This window comes from Narcine bancroftii, chromosome 3 (assembly GCF_036971445.1).
Source record: "Narcine bancroftii isolate sNarBan1 chromosome 3, sNarBan1.hap1, whole genome shotgun sequence".
NCBI classification, from domain to species: domain Eukaryota; kingdom Metazoa; phylum Chordata; class Chondrichthyes; order Torpediniformes; family Narcinidae; genus Narcine; species Narcine bancroftii.
This window is the reverse complement of record NC_091471.1, coordinates 205,028,265-205,042,382: the sequence shown is the minus strand read 5'-3', so window position 1 is coordinate 205,042,382 and position 14,118 is coordinate 205,028,265.

Genomic DNA, 14,118 nt, shown 5'->3' with positions numbered 1-14,118 from the left:
AAACATATAAGGTGGAGAAGAATATAATGAAGACAAAACAGAAATATTATGAACTGGGTGAAAAAACGCACAAAATCCTAGCATGGCAGCTTAAGACAGAACAAGCTAAGAAAATGGTATTGGCATCAAGGAAAAAAGACAAACAAATTACATATAATCCAAAAGAAATTAAGGAAAACTTTAGAGAATTCTATGAACAATTATACCGAACTGAAAACGAAGGGAAAGAAGGGAAAATAGATGAATTTCTGACTAAAATTGAACTACCAAAACTACAAATAGAGGAACAAAATAAATTAACAGAGCCATTTGGAATAGTAGAAATACAAGAGATAATAAAAAAATTACCAAATAATAAGACACCAGGAGAGGATGGATTCCCAATAGAATTCTACAAATCATTTAAAGACTTATTAATTCCGCCCCTCCTGGATGTAATCAACCAGATTGATGAAACACAAAGCTTACCAGATTCATGTAAAACAGCAATAATTACAGTAATACTAAATCAAGGGAAAGATCCACTCTCACCAGCGTCATATAGACCAATATCTTTACTAAACACAGATTATAAGATAATAGCTAAACTATTAGCAAACAGATTAGCAGAGCATGTACCGAAAGTGGTAAATTTAGACCAAACTGGATTTATCAAAAAAAGACGCACAACAGACAATATTTGTAAATTTATTAACTTAATTCATGCAGTAGAAGGAAATAAAGCACCTACAGTAGCAGTTGCTTTAGACGCAGAGAAGGCCTTTGACAGAGTAGAATGGAATTATTTGTTCAAAGTATTGCAAAAATTCAGTTTACCGGAGAAGTATATTAATTGGATTAAAGCATTATATAAGGGACCGTTAGCGAAAGTGACAGTAAATGGACATGTATCAAAGCAATTTAACTTAAGCAGGTCAATGCGGCAGGGATGCCCACTATCACCTTTATTGTTTGCGTTAGCTATAGAACCACTAGCAGAATTGATAAGAATAGATAATAATATAAAAGGAATAAAAATAAAAGACAAGGAATATAAAATCAGTCTATTTGTGGATGATGTTATAGTGTACTTAACAGAACCAGAACTATCAATAAAAGAATTATATAAGAAATTGAAGGAATATGGAGAAGTGTCGGGTTACAAGATAAACGTAAATAAAAGTGAAGCAATGCCTATGAATAATGCGGATTTCTCAAAATTTAAGAAGGAATCTCCATTTAGATGGCAAATGCAGCCAATAAGATACCTAGGTGTACAAATAAACAAAAATCTCGGCCAACTATATAAACTCAATTATTATCCACTAATGAAAAAATTACAGGACGATTTAGAGCATTGGAAAGATTTACCACTAACACTAATAGGAAGGATAAACTGTATTAAAATGAACATTTTTCCAAGGATATTATACTTATTTCAGGCATTGCCAATACAACTGACAGAAAAATTCTTCAAGGAGTTAAAGAAAATAATAAGGAAATTTTTATGGAGGGGGGGAAACCGAGGATAGCACTAGATAAATTAACAGAATGGTATAAACAAGGAGGCTTACAACTGCCAAACTTAAAAAATTATTATAGAGCCGCACAATTAAGATACCTATCAGATTTTTATCAAACAAGGGAAAAACCAGACTGGACGAGATTAGAATTAGATAAAATAGGGGAAAAGATACCTGAACACATATTATATAAATGGGATGAAAAATTGGTACAACATAGAAGTTCTCCAGTATTACATCATCTCCTCAATATTTGGAAGAAGATTCATGTAGAAAGAAATAAAACAAATTATCAATTACCAAAACTAATATTGACGCAAAACAAATTACTCCCTTTTACAATAGATAACCTTTCCTTTAGAGAATGGGAAAAAAAGGGATTAAAAGAATAGAAAATTGTTTTTCAGGAAATAGATTCTTATCCTTTGAACAAATGAAAGATAAGTACAATATAACTCAAGATACAGCGCTGGCATATTACCAATTGAGATCCTACTTGAAGGATAAATTAGGAAGCAGTTTGAGTTTGCCAGAGGCAAGTAACCTTGAATATGTGATTACAGATACAATGATAATCAAAAGATTTATAACAAATATGTATATTAAACTGCAAGAAAAGGAGAATGAGGAAACAAATGGTAAAACTAAACAAAAATGGGAACAAGATTTAAATATAAAGATAAAAAAGGAAACATGGGAGAAATTATGTTCTGGAATGATGAGAAATACAATAAATACGAGGCTACGTATGATACAATATAACTGGATACACAGACTATACATTACACCTCAAAAGTTAAATAAATGGGACCCAACAGTATCTGATAGATGTTTTCGATGTAAAAAAGAAATGGGAACAACAATTCATGCAATCTGGACATGTGAGAAAGTAGAAAAATTTTGGGAAGATCTCAATCAGATATTAAATAAAATAACAGAAAACAATATACCAAAGAATCCAGAGATCTTTCTCCTAAGTAACATAAAAAACAAAGAATTTGGAATTGATTTGGAGGATGCACAAAAAAGATTTGTTAAGATAGCTCTAGCCATAGCAAAAAAATGTATTATGTCAACCTGGAAATTGGAAGATAATTTGAAAATACAACAATGGTATATAGAAATGAATAAATGTATTCCATTAGAAAAAATAACATATAGTTTAAGAAATAATATTGAAATATTCGAACAAATATAGGAGCCTTACTTTAAATACAATAGCGAAAACCTACCGGGGACAATCAATACCTAAGTTGATGGAAGGAGAAGGAAAGGAAAGGATGGACTCAGTAGAATTTCTGGTGTATTTTTGTTGAGTGACAACATTGTCTGACTGGTTTAATGTATCCTAGATTGTATACCTTAAATGGATGGGAGGTGGGTGGTGGGGGGGGGGTGGTTGGGAGGAGGGAGGGGGGGGAGAAAATGTCACTGTATATGTGTGAAAAGGAAAAAGTGTGTATCATGGCTAATGCAATTTATGGTGTGAAAAATAAAAAATTTTTTTAAAAAAGCAAGTGCTGACAAGACAAAAGTGTTATAGTGTAAAGGAGAAAGGTACAGTTAAGCTATGCAAGGCATCATCTTCCTAATGAGAGGTTCATTCAAAAATCTAATTACAGTAGGAAAGAAGCTTGTTGAATCTGGAGGTGTGTGTAGTCAAATTCATGTATCTATTGTTATGCGCCCAGAGGACCACAAAACCCACAGCAATAGAAATTCACCAAGACAAATGGTTACTTAAATAAAAGTTGCCTTTAATTATATTTAAACATGAAAACAGAATCAAATTTTAACTTAACCCCCTTCTAATTCTAAGCACACGTGTATGTAATGTGTGTGTGTGTGTACATTCAGAAAAGTTCTTTGATTCACAGTGCAATCTCACTTCTCATTCCTTCAAGTTCACTGATATCAGGCAATTTTTATACTGTGCACAGAATTTAACATTTATATATTTCTCCAGGCTTTGGTGCTTGAAAGGTAAATGGTTACCACTCAGGAAGGTTCTTGTTGGTTTTCAGGGAGAGATTTGATGCTTGTTGGACATCCACAACTAATTCCTTCTGATCAGCCACTTCAGTGTCTTGCCAAAAAACTTGCCCCATCAGGGTTTTCCAGATGAACACCTCTTTCTTGCAGGTCATCACAGAGTTCCTTTTTGTTTTCCTTATTTCAAGTGGTACATTATACAGCCAGCCATCTCCTCTTGTAAAGACCACAAGGACTTTGAACAGGCTGAACTAAGAATTCATAACCTGTCTTCAAAAAAGGGGTTTAAACAAGCTGACCAGCTTGTCCTGTTCTAGTTCCAGCTGCTGCTGCTGAACTGTAGAACTGAATTCTCTCTCTCTCTCTCTCTCTCAGGGAAAATCACATGACCCTCTTAGAACAGCAAACTGGACTTGGACTGTGACACCAGACTCAATCTTCTGAATTCGTTCATCTGTTGCTTTCCAAAACAATAATCCATTACTCCACAGCATGTTCTATTAACACCTACTTGTGAAGTCCTCATAGGCATTCTTCAAAGTTTTTGCAAAGGCACTCAGAGCCTGGACTGTCTGGCTTGAGCAGAGCTCTGGCATTTTAAATGAGATCTGTTTTGAAGTGTTTGTATCTGTGTGCATCTAACTAAAACCCCTACAATATATCTTCCAAAAACATATCTATATAAAACATTATATAAAATATAACATAATCTGTCACACTATCCTCTGCCTGGCAAAAGGGAGGAGAAGAGAGTGTGACCAGAGCAGGATGGGTCCTTCAATATGTTGGCTGCTTATCTTCCTGTTAGATCATAAGACTTAAAATTCTTAAGAAAAAATATCATCAACCACCTGTCCTGGTCTAACCATGTCCATAAGATTTATTATGATCAGAATTAGGGCATTCACCCCATCAAGTCTGCTCCACCATTTAAATCATGACTAATGCATTTTTCCATTCTACCCCATTCTCCTGCCTTCTCCCCCTAACCTTTTATACCATTACTAATCAGAAACCTATCAGCCTCTGCTTTAAGTATAACCTATGATGTATGTGGCAATGAATTTCGCAGAATCACAACCCACTGACTGAAGAAACCACCTCACCTCAGTTCTAAATGGATGTCCTTTTCTTCTGAGGCTGTGCCTTCTAGTTCTCGGCTTTTCCACTACTGGAATCTTCTCTATGTCTACTCCATCCAGTATTTTCAATGAGATTTCCACCCCCCCCCCCCCCCCCCTTCACTTCATCCTTCTAAACTCCAGCAAGTATAGGGTCAAAGCCATCAAACACCCCTCATATGTTAACTCTCTCATCTCCGGGATCATATTTGTAAACTGCACTAAACCCTCTCCAATGCTAGCACATCTGTCCTTAGATATGGGGCCCAAAACTACTCGCAATACTCCAAATATGGACTGACGTCATATAAAGCATCAGCATTGCATGTTTACTTTTATATTCTAATTCTCTCAAGATGAATGTTGACGGAGGGCGTTGCAAGATGGCGTAGAAGAAAGACATGTAATTCCACCTTTCCCCAGCTAGATTCTTAAGTACCCGATTTTAAAAATTACAAAAGTGGTTAAAAATAGTATTTACAGCCTTCTGAATAAAAGTGATTTAATATGGCTACTAATGTAAAGAAATCTAAAGCTCAACTTCAGAAAAAACTACCTTATAAAAGTGTAGAAGAATTGAAGCCTACCTGCACAGTCGAATCAATGGAAGCTTTGGGAGCTTCCAAACCTCAAAAAACTCCTGCCCGTTTGAGTTTGATGTTGGCGCCAACCCTGCAGTCGCAAAATGGCACCGTCACATTGGTAAGTTTGGCTGTTGCTGACCGACAGAGGACCTCGTGAGCCCGCAACACTGCCTGGTGGCCCGGGGATGCGCAGTGTAGAAAATTGTAAACAGCAAGACGCACCTGTGCGTTCAGCGGTTCTGTCGGGCATGCGCGGTGCCTCCCAGGTATGTGAACTCTTGGAAAAGAGTGGGGGAACCCGAAGGGTGGCGGCCCAACGAGGTCGGTGTGCCGACGTCGGGTATCCAAACCCGCAGCCGCAAAGGTAAAGGACTTATTGTGCCTGAGGAGGAAGAGGAACTTACCCTGTTGGAAGTCAGGTGGAGGCGTCTGAAGTGAGAGAAGGTAGGCCTCAAAAGATGGTTATGGATCCTGGACTGGACTCAGTGTTCACTGTTTTGGAAGGGATTGCATGTCAAATGGAGAATATGTCAAAACAAATGTCAACTCAAATGACCCAAGGATTTATGGAGGTGAAAACAAAAATGAATACTTTGTGTGATGAAATGACAACTATGAAACAAGAAATGACTGTAGTTAAAAGTGATATTAACAGATGTATAAAATCTGTTGATACTGTACAAGATAATTTTTTTAAAAATTGAAACAGCTTTTTCTGAATGTCAAAATCAGGTGGAGTGTAATAGGGAAAAAATGGAAAAAGTGGGGGATTCAAAAAAGGGATTTATTGAAGAAGATTGATTCGTTGGAAAATCAAAGCCGGAGGAATAATGTGAAAATAGTTGGTCTTCCAGAAGATATTGAAGGTTCTGATCCAATAAAAAAAATTTAAGGACTGGATTCCTAAAGGATTGGGCAAGGAGTTTTTTTCCTGAAGGTTTGGAATTGGATCGAGCTTATAGAGCGTTAAGGAAGAAACCACTTCCAGGTTCTGATTCATTGTTTTAAAAATCAAGATAGAGAGATGATCTTACGAATGGCGGTACAGAAAGCACGGCAAAGTCAATCTCTGTTGATGGTTCAAAATAACAGAGTGTTTTTCTATGCCGATTTGAATCAGGAGGTTATTAGAAGACAATGGCAATATAATTTGGCTAAAAGGGTTGTAAAAGGTTTGTAAATTTGCCTTTCGTTATCCTGCGATTTTGAAAGTTTTTTTATGGAAATTTTCAATCCCAATATTTTGAGAATGATCATGATGCTTTGGTTTTTACTAATTCATTGCCAGAATTGCAAAGGAATAGTTGGTTTTCACCATCATCTCTGAAGAGGAGGGTAAACGGAAATGAGAATGGGTATGGGAAGAATAGAAAGAAAGAAGAGCTGACACAAAGTCTTCTTGACATTGAAGACCCGCAACAATCACTGGGTTTGGAATCATTGGGCTGAATGTATCTATTTTATTTGATTGTGTTTACTTTAATAATGAGTATGCGTCTGGCTGGGGGGGGTGGATGATACCGAAAGCTTTGATAGTCATCTGCCACTAGTGGGTTTACCACACCCAGATTTTTAGGGTGTTACTACCTTTGGGTGTTTTTAAAAAAATTTTTGGGTCACTTTTACTTTTTGAGGGGAGAAAGAGGAAAATAATTTTTTTTCTTTCGCTCTCCTTTTTTTCTTTCTATTAAGGTTTTTTTTATTTTGAAGATTTATAAGGGGGAGCTTAGTTTATAGTCTGTAAATATATTAGTAGTTAGTAAAAATGTCTACTTTGAATTTTGCAACTTTTAATGTTCAGGGATTAAATAATCCAATTAAGCAAAAGTGGGTATTGGCTTATATAAAAAAAAGAAAATTGGTATTGCCTTTTTACAAGAGATACATTTGACCGAAAAAGAACATTTGATACTGAAAAGAGACTGGGTTGGACATGTGTTTTCTTCTTCTTTTAATTCTAAGGCAAGAGGAGTAGTGATTTTGATTCATAAAAATATACCATTTGAACTGGAATCGTCAGAGGGAAATGTTGGGAGAGTTTTACGAGCGAATTGTAAAATTTTTGCTGAATCTTAGACTTGTTTAATCTTTATGCACCTAATATAGATGATGACCGGTTTATTTCAGAAGCTTTTTTTATTGTTAACTTAAGCTAACGAAAATATTTTAGTTGGGGGAGATTTTAATTGTGTTTTGGACCTTTTATTGGATAGAAATCTGAAAAGTATAATGAAATCAAAGATGGCAACACAAATTGGTGCATTGTTGAAAGATTTAAATCTGGTAGATATTTGGAGAAAGGTTAATCCTACAGAGAAAGATTTTTCTTTTTATTCTTCACGACATGATTCGTTTTCTAGAATAGATTTTTTTTGGTATCAGCACACTTACAGGGTTGAGTATTGCAAGCTGAATATAAAAGTGGATTTATATCTGACCATTTAGTTATTATTTTTTTCTTGTGAAAGTTTGGAAGTAGTATGTTGGTCGTACAGATGGAGGTTTAATGCAATGTTATTGAAAAAAACAGAGTTTGTTACCTTTATTAAAGAACATATCTCTTTATTTCTGACTGAGAATGTTAATTCTGTGGATAGTCATTTTGTATTATGGGATGCTTTGAAAGCTTATTTGAGAGGGCAGATTATTAGTTATTCTATGAAAGTTAAGAAACAATATATGGCAGAAAGCTTAAGGTTGGAAAAACATTGCTGAGTTAGAGAAAGATTTTCAGAAGGATGTGACAGAAGACAAAAAAGCTGCCTTAGCGAAGTTGAAATTACATTATAATACATTACAAACTTATCAGTTTGAGCGCTTAATTAATTGATCTAAACGTTATTATGAGTTGGGAGAGAGAGCTCATAAGGTACTTGCTTGGAAACTGAAAACTGAACAGACATCTCGGACTATTAATGCTGTTAAACAGAATTCAATAATTACCTATAAGCCTCAGGAAATTATTGACCAGTTTTATTAATTTTTATCACAAATTATATACTTCTGAGGGGAAGCAGGCAATGGTTCTATTGAATCTTATTTATCTAAATTAACGTTACCGGTATTAGAAGAGAAAGATGTTCAGGAATTGGAATCTCTATTTACAGATTTTGAAATTAAGGAAGCTATACAAGAAATGCCAAATGGAAAGTCCCCAGGGGATGATGGATTTTCTGTGGAATTTTATAAAATTTTTTGTGATGATTTATCTAATGTATTTGGAGATGTGTTAAAACAAGTTAACGAGGATCAGACATTACCGGAATCTTGTTCAAGTGCTTTAATAACTGTTATCCTGAAAAAATATAGAGATCCATTAAAAGTGTTTTTATATAGGCCTATTTCCCTATTAAAGGTAGATTATAAAATTATAGCGAAAGTATTAGCTAACAGACTTGCTAAATATTTACCTGTTGATACATATTGATCAAACGGGTTTTATTAAGTATAGAAATGTATCAGATAATATTCTTTGATTAATTACTTTGGTCAATGCATACCGAAACCAGCCTAACCATCCTATGGTCGTTGCACTAGATGCAGAAAAGGCTTTTTATAGGGTTGAATGGGATTTTTTATTTAAGGTGTTAGAAAAGTTTAAATTCGGCCCTTTTTTTATTGGTTGGGTTAAAGCTTTATATTCAAACCCAATTGCCAGGGTGGTGACAAATGGTCAGGTTTCTTTATCATTTAAGTTGACTCATTCAACTCAACAGGGCTGCCCATTGTCATCAGCCTTATTTGCGTTGGCTATTGAACCATTGGCTCAGACTATTAGAAAAAACGATGAATTTAGAGGGATGAAGGTTATAAATGAAGAATATAAGGACAATTTATTTGCAGATGATGTTTTGATATATTTGATAGAACCAAAATGGTCGTTGAAGCAGTTACAAGAATGTTTGCCGAAATTTGGGAATTATCCGGATATAAAGTTAATTGGGATAAGAATCAAATTTTACCAGTCAAAATAGGAGATTATTCTGAATTTAAAACTATTACTAAATTAAAGTGGACAAATAAAATTAAATATTTGGGTGTGTTTGCAGATGCTAAGTATCAGTCATTGTATCAGTTAAATTATGTGCCTATACTAAAATGGATTAAAGCGGATTTGATTAAATTGAGAGATCTTCCATTAACTTTGATTGGCTGGGTCAATTGTATTAAAATGATTATTTTTCCCCAAATTCAATATTTATTTCAGTCAATACCTTGTATACTTTCAAAGTGCTTTTTTCAGGATCTGAATGGAAGGGTAAATTAGCTCAAGTGGCATTACATAAACTTACATGGAAATACACGTTGGGTGGACTTCAGTTACCACATTTTCAAAATTATTATGAAGTGGCCCAGATGAAATTTATTAGTAGATTGATGGATTTAGATCAACCCCCTAGCTGAGCTAAGGTGGAAATGGCATGCATCTCTGAGGCTGAGGAACATCAATTTATATTTTGTTGGAATTTGAATTTGTTGCAGGAACATAATATGCCAGTATTGAAACATTTGTTAAAGATTTGGATTTAAAGAAATATGGTTTTGGGATCAATTTTAACTCCATTGTATAATAATCAGCTTATTCCTTTTTCAATGTTTAATAATTATTTAAAGAGTTGGGATTCTAAGGGTATAAAGACAATACAGGATTGTTTTGAAGCAGGACAATTTCTTTCTTTTAATCAATTGAGGGAAAGATTTGGTATATCTGTAAGTTCTCTGTTTGTGTATTATCAACTCAGAGCCTTAGTAAAAGATAATTATGGTAGAGAGATGAATTTACCTACTTTGATGAGATTTGAATCTTTGATTTCCTCTGTTCCAAAGAAGGGTTATATTTTGGTTATGTACCATTTGTTACAGGATAATATGGATAATACGGATTGGGAAAAATCTAAACTTAAATGGGAAAGTGACTTAACATTTATTTTCCCTGAAGATGATTGGGTGGATATGTGTCAGGATAATGTAATTAAATTGACTAATGTAAGATATGGAATGGTTAATTATAATTTTCTACATCAATTATATTTGACCCCGGAGAAACTGAAAAAAATATGGGTTTAGTAATTTGGATTCTTGTTTTAGATGTGGTTTATGTACTGGAACTTTTTTATATGTTGTTTGGTCTTGTGTAAAAGTTCAACCATTTTGGCAAGGAAATTAAGGTAGTTTTGGAAAAATTATATAACTTTAAATTACTATTACATCCAATGATTTTTTGTTGAGAGATATGGTTTCTCTGAGAGGAATGGGGCTGGATAAAATTCAAATTGCTTTTGTACCTTTAGTGCTATCAGTAGCTAGTACCTGGAAAGATAGTACAGAGATTAATATAGCACGCTGGCATAATGAATTGAAAGCTTGTATTGTTATGGAAAAAATTACTTATAATTTACATGATAACTATTCTTTCTTTGTTGATAAATGGTTTCCATATTTGGAGTATATGCATTTAGATATACTTTGAATTGTTATTAATACTTATAATATTTTTTTTATAATTCACATTTTTGGCTCTCCTTAAGGGAGCTGGCTGATGGGGTGGGTGGGTGGGATGGTTTTTTTGTTGGGTTGTTTTTTATATATATTTCTATAAATTTAATTTTTTATTGTTATTAGACTGTATGTTATGCTTTTATTATCTTTTAAATAAAGTTTTTAAAAAAAGATGAATGTTGACATTGCACTTGCTTTCCTTACTATTTACTCAACCTGCAAGTTAACCTTCAGGGAACCTGCACCAGACCTTTAAGATCTTCTTAGATCTCTGCTTTCTGAAATTGCTATCCATTTAGAAAATAGTCTATTTCTTTATTCTTTTGTACAAGTGCATGACAATACATTTACCTACCCTGTATTCAACCACCTGAAGAAACACACAAAGATCAGCGTGTACAGAGCCGTTGTCATACCCATGCTCCTGTTCGGCTCCGAATCATGGGTCCTCTAACGGCATCACCTACGGCTCCTAGAACGCTTCCATCAGCGCTGTCTCCGCTCCATCCTCAATATTCATTGGAATGACTTCATCTCCAACATCGAAGTACTCGAGCTGGCAGAGTCCGCAAGCATCGAATCCATGCTGCTGAAGACCCAACTGCGCTGGGTGGGTCACGTCTCCAGAATGGAGGACCATCGCCTTCCCAAGATCGTGTTATATGGCGAGCTCTCCACTGGCCACCAAGACAGAGGTGCACCAAAGAAGAGGTACAAGGACTGCTTAAAGAAATCTCTTGGTGCCTGCCACATTGACCACTGCCAGTGGGCTGATATCGCCTCAAACCGTGCATCTTGGCGCCTCACAGTTTGGCGGGCAGCAACCTCCTTTAAAGAAGACTGCAGAGCCCACCTCACTGACAAAAGACAAAGGAGTAAAAACCCAACACCCCACCCCAACCAACCAATTTTCCCTTGCAACCGCTGCAACCGTGCCTGCCTGTCCCGCATCGGACTTGTCAGTCACCAACGAGCCTGCTGCTGACGTGGACATACCCCTCCATAAATCTTCGTCCGCGAAGCCAAGCCAAAGAAAGAAAAGAAAAGAAGAAAAGAAGATTCTTGTCCACAAAGCCATCAGTTCTGTAATCTAAATCATCTACATATAGCATGAAAAACTAGCAGACCCAACACCGACCTCTGTAGAACACCACTATTCACTGACAGGCAGCGAGAAAAGTCCTCTTTGCCTCCTGTCTGTCAGCTAATCTTTTATCCACGCCAATACCTTCCCCCATAATACCCCATGGGTTCCTGTCTTGTTTAGCAGCCTCATATGCAGCCCCTTGTTAAGGGTTTCTGAAAACATCCACTGACTCCTTTGTCTTGCTTGTAATTTCCTCAAAGAACTCCAACTGATTTGTCAGGCAGAATCTCCCCAGAAGGAAGCCGTGTTGACTTCAGCCTGCATATTTATTTTGTGCTCTCAAGTACTCCAAAACCTTATTCTTAGTAATGAACTCTTGAATCTTGCCAACCACTGAAGTTAGGCTAACTAGCCTACCATATTATGCTTTTGGCTCTCTTCCTTCTTAATGTGACATTTGCAATTTTCAAGTCCTTTGGAACTATTCCTGCTTCTAGTGACTCCTGAAAGATCACCATTAATGTGTTCACCTACCTTTTTCAGAACCCTGAATATGGTCCTGTGGTGTTACACCACCGGCCTGTTGCAGGGGGAAACATCTATACCTGCAGGAGTTTAAGGGGACAGGACAACACCTGGCTGGCTGTCAATCAGTCGGCCTGAATGGATCAAGCCCCACCCAGTCGGGTGTCAATCACCCTCCGGGATATAAGCCTGCGCTGGCCTCCCGAAGTCTCACTCACTGTTACTGCAGCTAGAGTCAGCCTGGCTCTGTGGAAGTCTTTGTGGATTAAAGCCTGTTGTACAGTCTTTACCTTGTGTGTGTCTGATTCTGGCTAACAGTGCACCACAATTTAATCCACAAAATTTTCCCACGGCTGCCATGGAAAAACTCCTAAGTGCAGGGATCCTCGAAGTCGACCCTTGCCACTCAGAAGCCCAGACATGCTTTGAGATCTGGCAGCATGCGGTCAAGGCAATCATCGAGGCACACAAAGGTGACATCCTGGACTCTGATGGGAAGAGGTTGGTCCTACTCTTGTCAAAGCTGGGCCCCCACGCCTTCCAGGCAACCAAAGGCTACTCCATGTAAAAGAGCGCAATAGACATTCTTGAGAACCTGTACAAGCCCCACATGAATGCAGTCTGTACAAGGTTCCTCCTCAACACCCGAGCCCAGCAACCCGGGGAGACGGCTGAGTCTTATCTGGGACACTTGCGAGAGTTGGCCCCACCGTGTCTGGCTGAACCCAGGATAGGTGCAGAGGAGGTCGAGAGGCTGATCTGGGACGCCTTCGTCCCAGGGCTATGCTCGAGGGCCAACCAGCAGAAGCTGCTGGAAGACAATATCTATGCCCTGACCTTGACTGTGGAAGTGGTCCAAACCCTGGAAGCAGCAGCCCTGCACATCGAAGCCTTCGATTCCAGGTTCCCCCAGGCTCCCTCATGGCCCTCTCACACTGCAGCTGCAGCCCCAGACCGAGCTGAGGAGGAGAACGTTGCTGCGGCAGGCGCCCGGTGCCCCTGTAAGTACTGTGGGTCCTGGTGTGGGTCAGATCGACGATCGCGCCAAAACTGCCCAGCTAGGAACCGGTATTGTTTCTGATGCGGCAAGAAAGGCCACTTTGCAAAAATGTGCCTCTTGAAACCAGCCGGCAGCTCAGCAGCCCTCTATGACCTCTCCACCTCCCCCGCGGACCCATCCACGTGCGCGTGCCGGGCGGTGCTATTGTCCCTGCCACGACTTCTGCCTTCCCCGACTTCGATGGTGCAACATCCGGCCCTGAACGAGAGTGTCGCTGCGTGTGCCCCGAGCACCTGCACCAGCCCCTGCACTCGCCATCGCCACTAGTCGAGAACTACCGTGAGAACTTCCAGCTCACAGTGTGACGTCATTTCCGGCTGATGTAATAATGTAATTGCCGCTGGCCGCGATGATGTCATTTCCCCTGGCACAATGGACACGGCTGGGGAAGGAGAACAACCATGCAGTAGGCCCCCACGCGCCACCACCATCTTGGGCCAGGCAGTGGTCGACACAGAGGGCGCCCGACGATGTTCAGAACGGCGTGGTCAACACGGGCAATGGCCAGGCTGCCCTATCAATGCTCCCCATGCCTCCGGGTGCCATCGGCTACCGCACGCCACGACCAATGTCGACGTGGTCAACACAGGCTATAACCAGGCCACCCTACCGATGCTCCCCATGTCCCTGGAAGCCATAAATCGCTGTGCACGGCCGGAGAGCAATAACTCCGACTCCAAGATGGTCCTGGCTGCTACCACACTAACCAGGGACATCCCTCACGACCTCGGACGCTCGATGATGGACG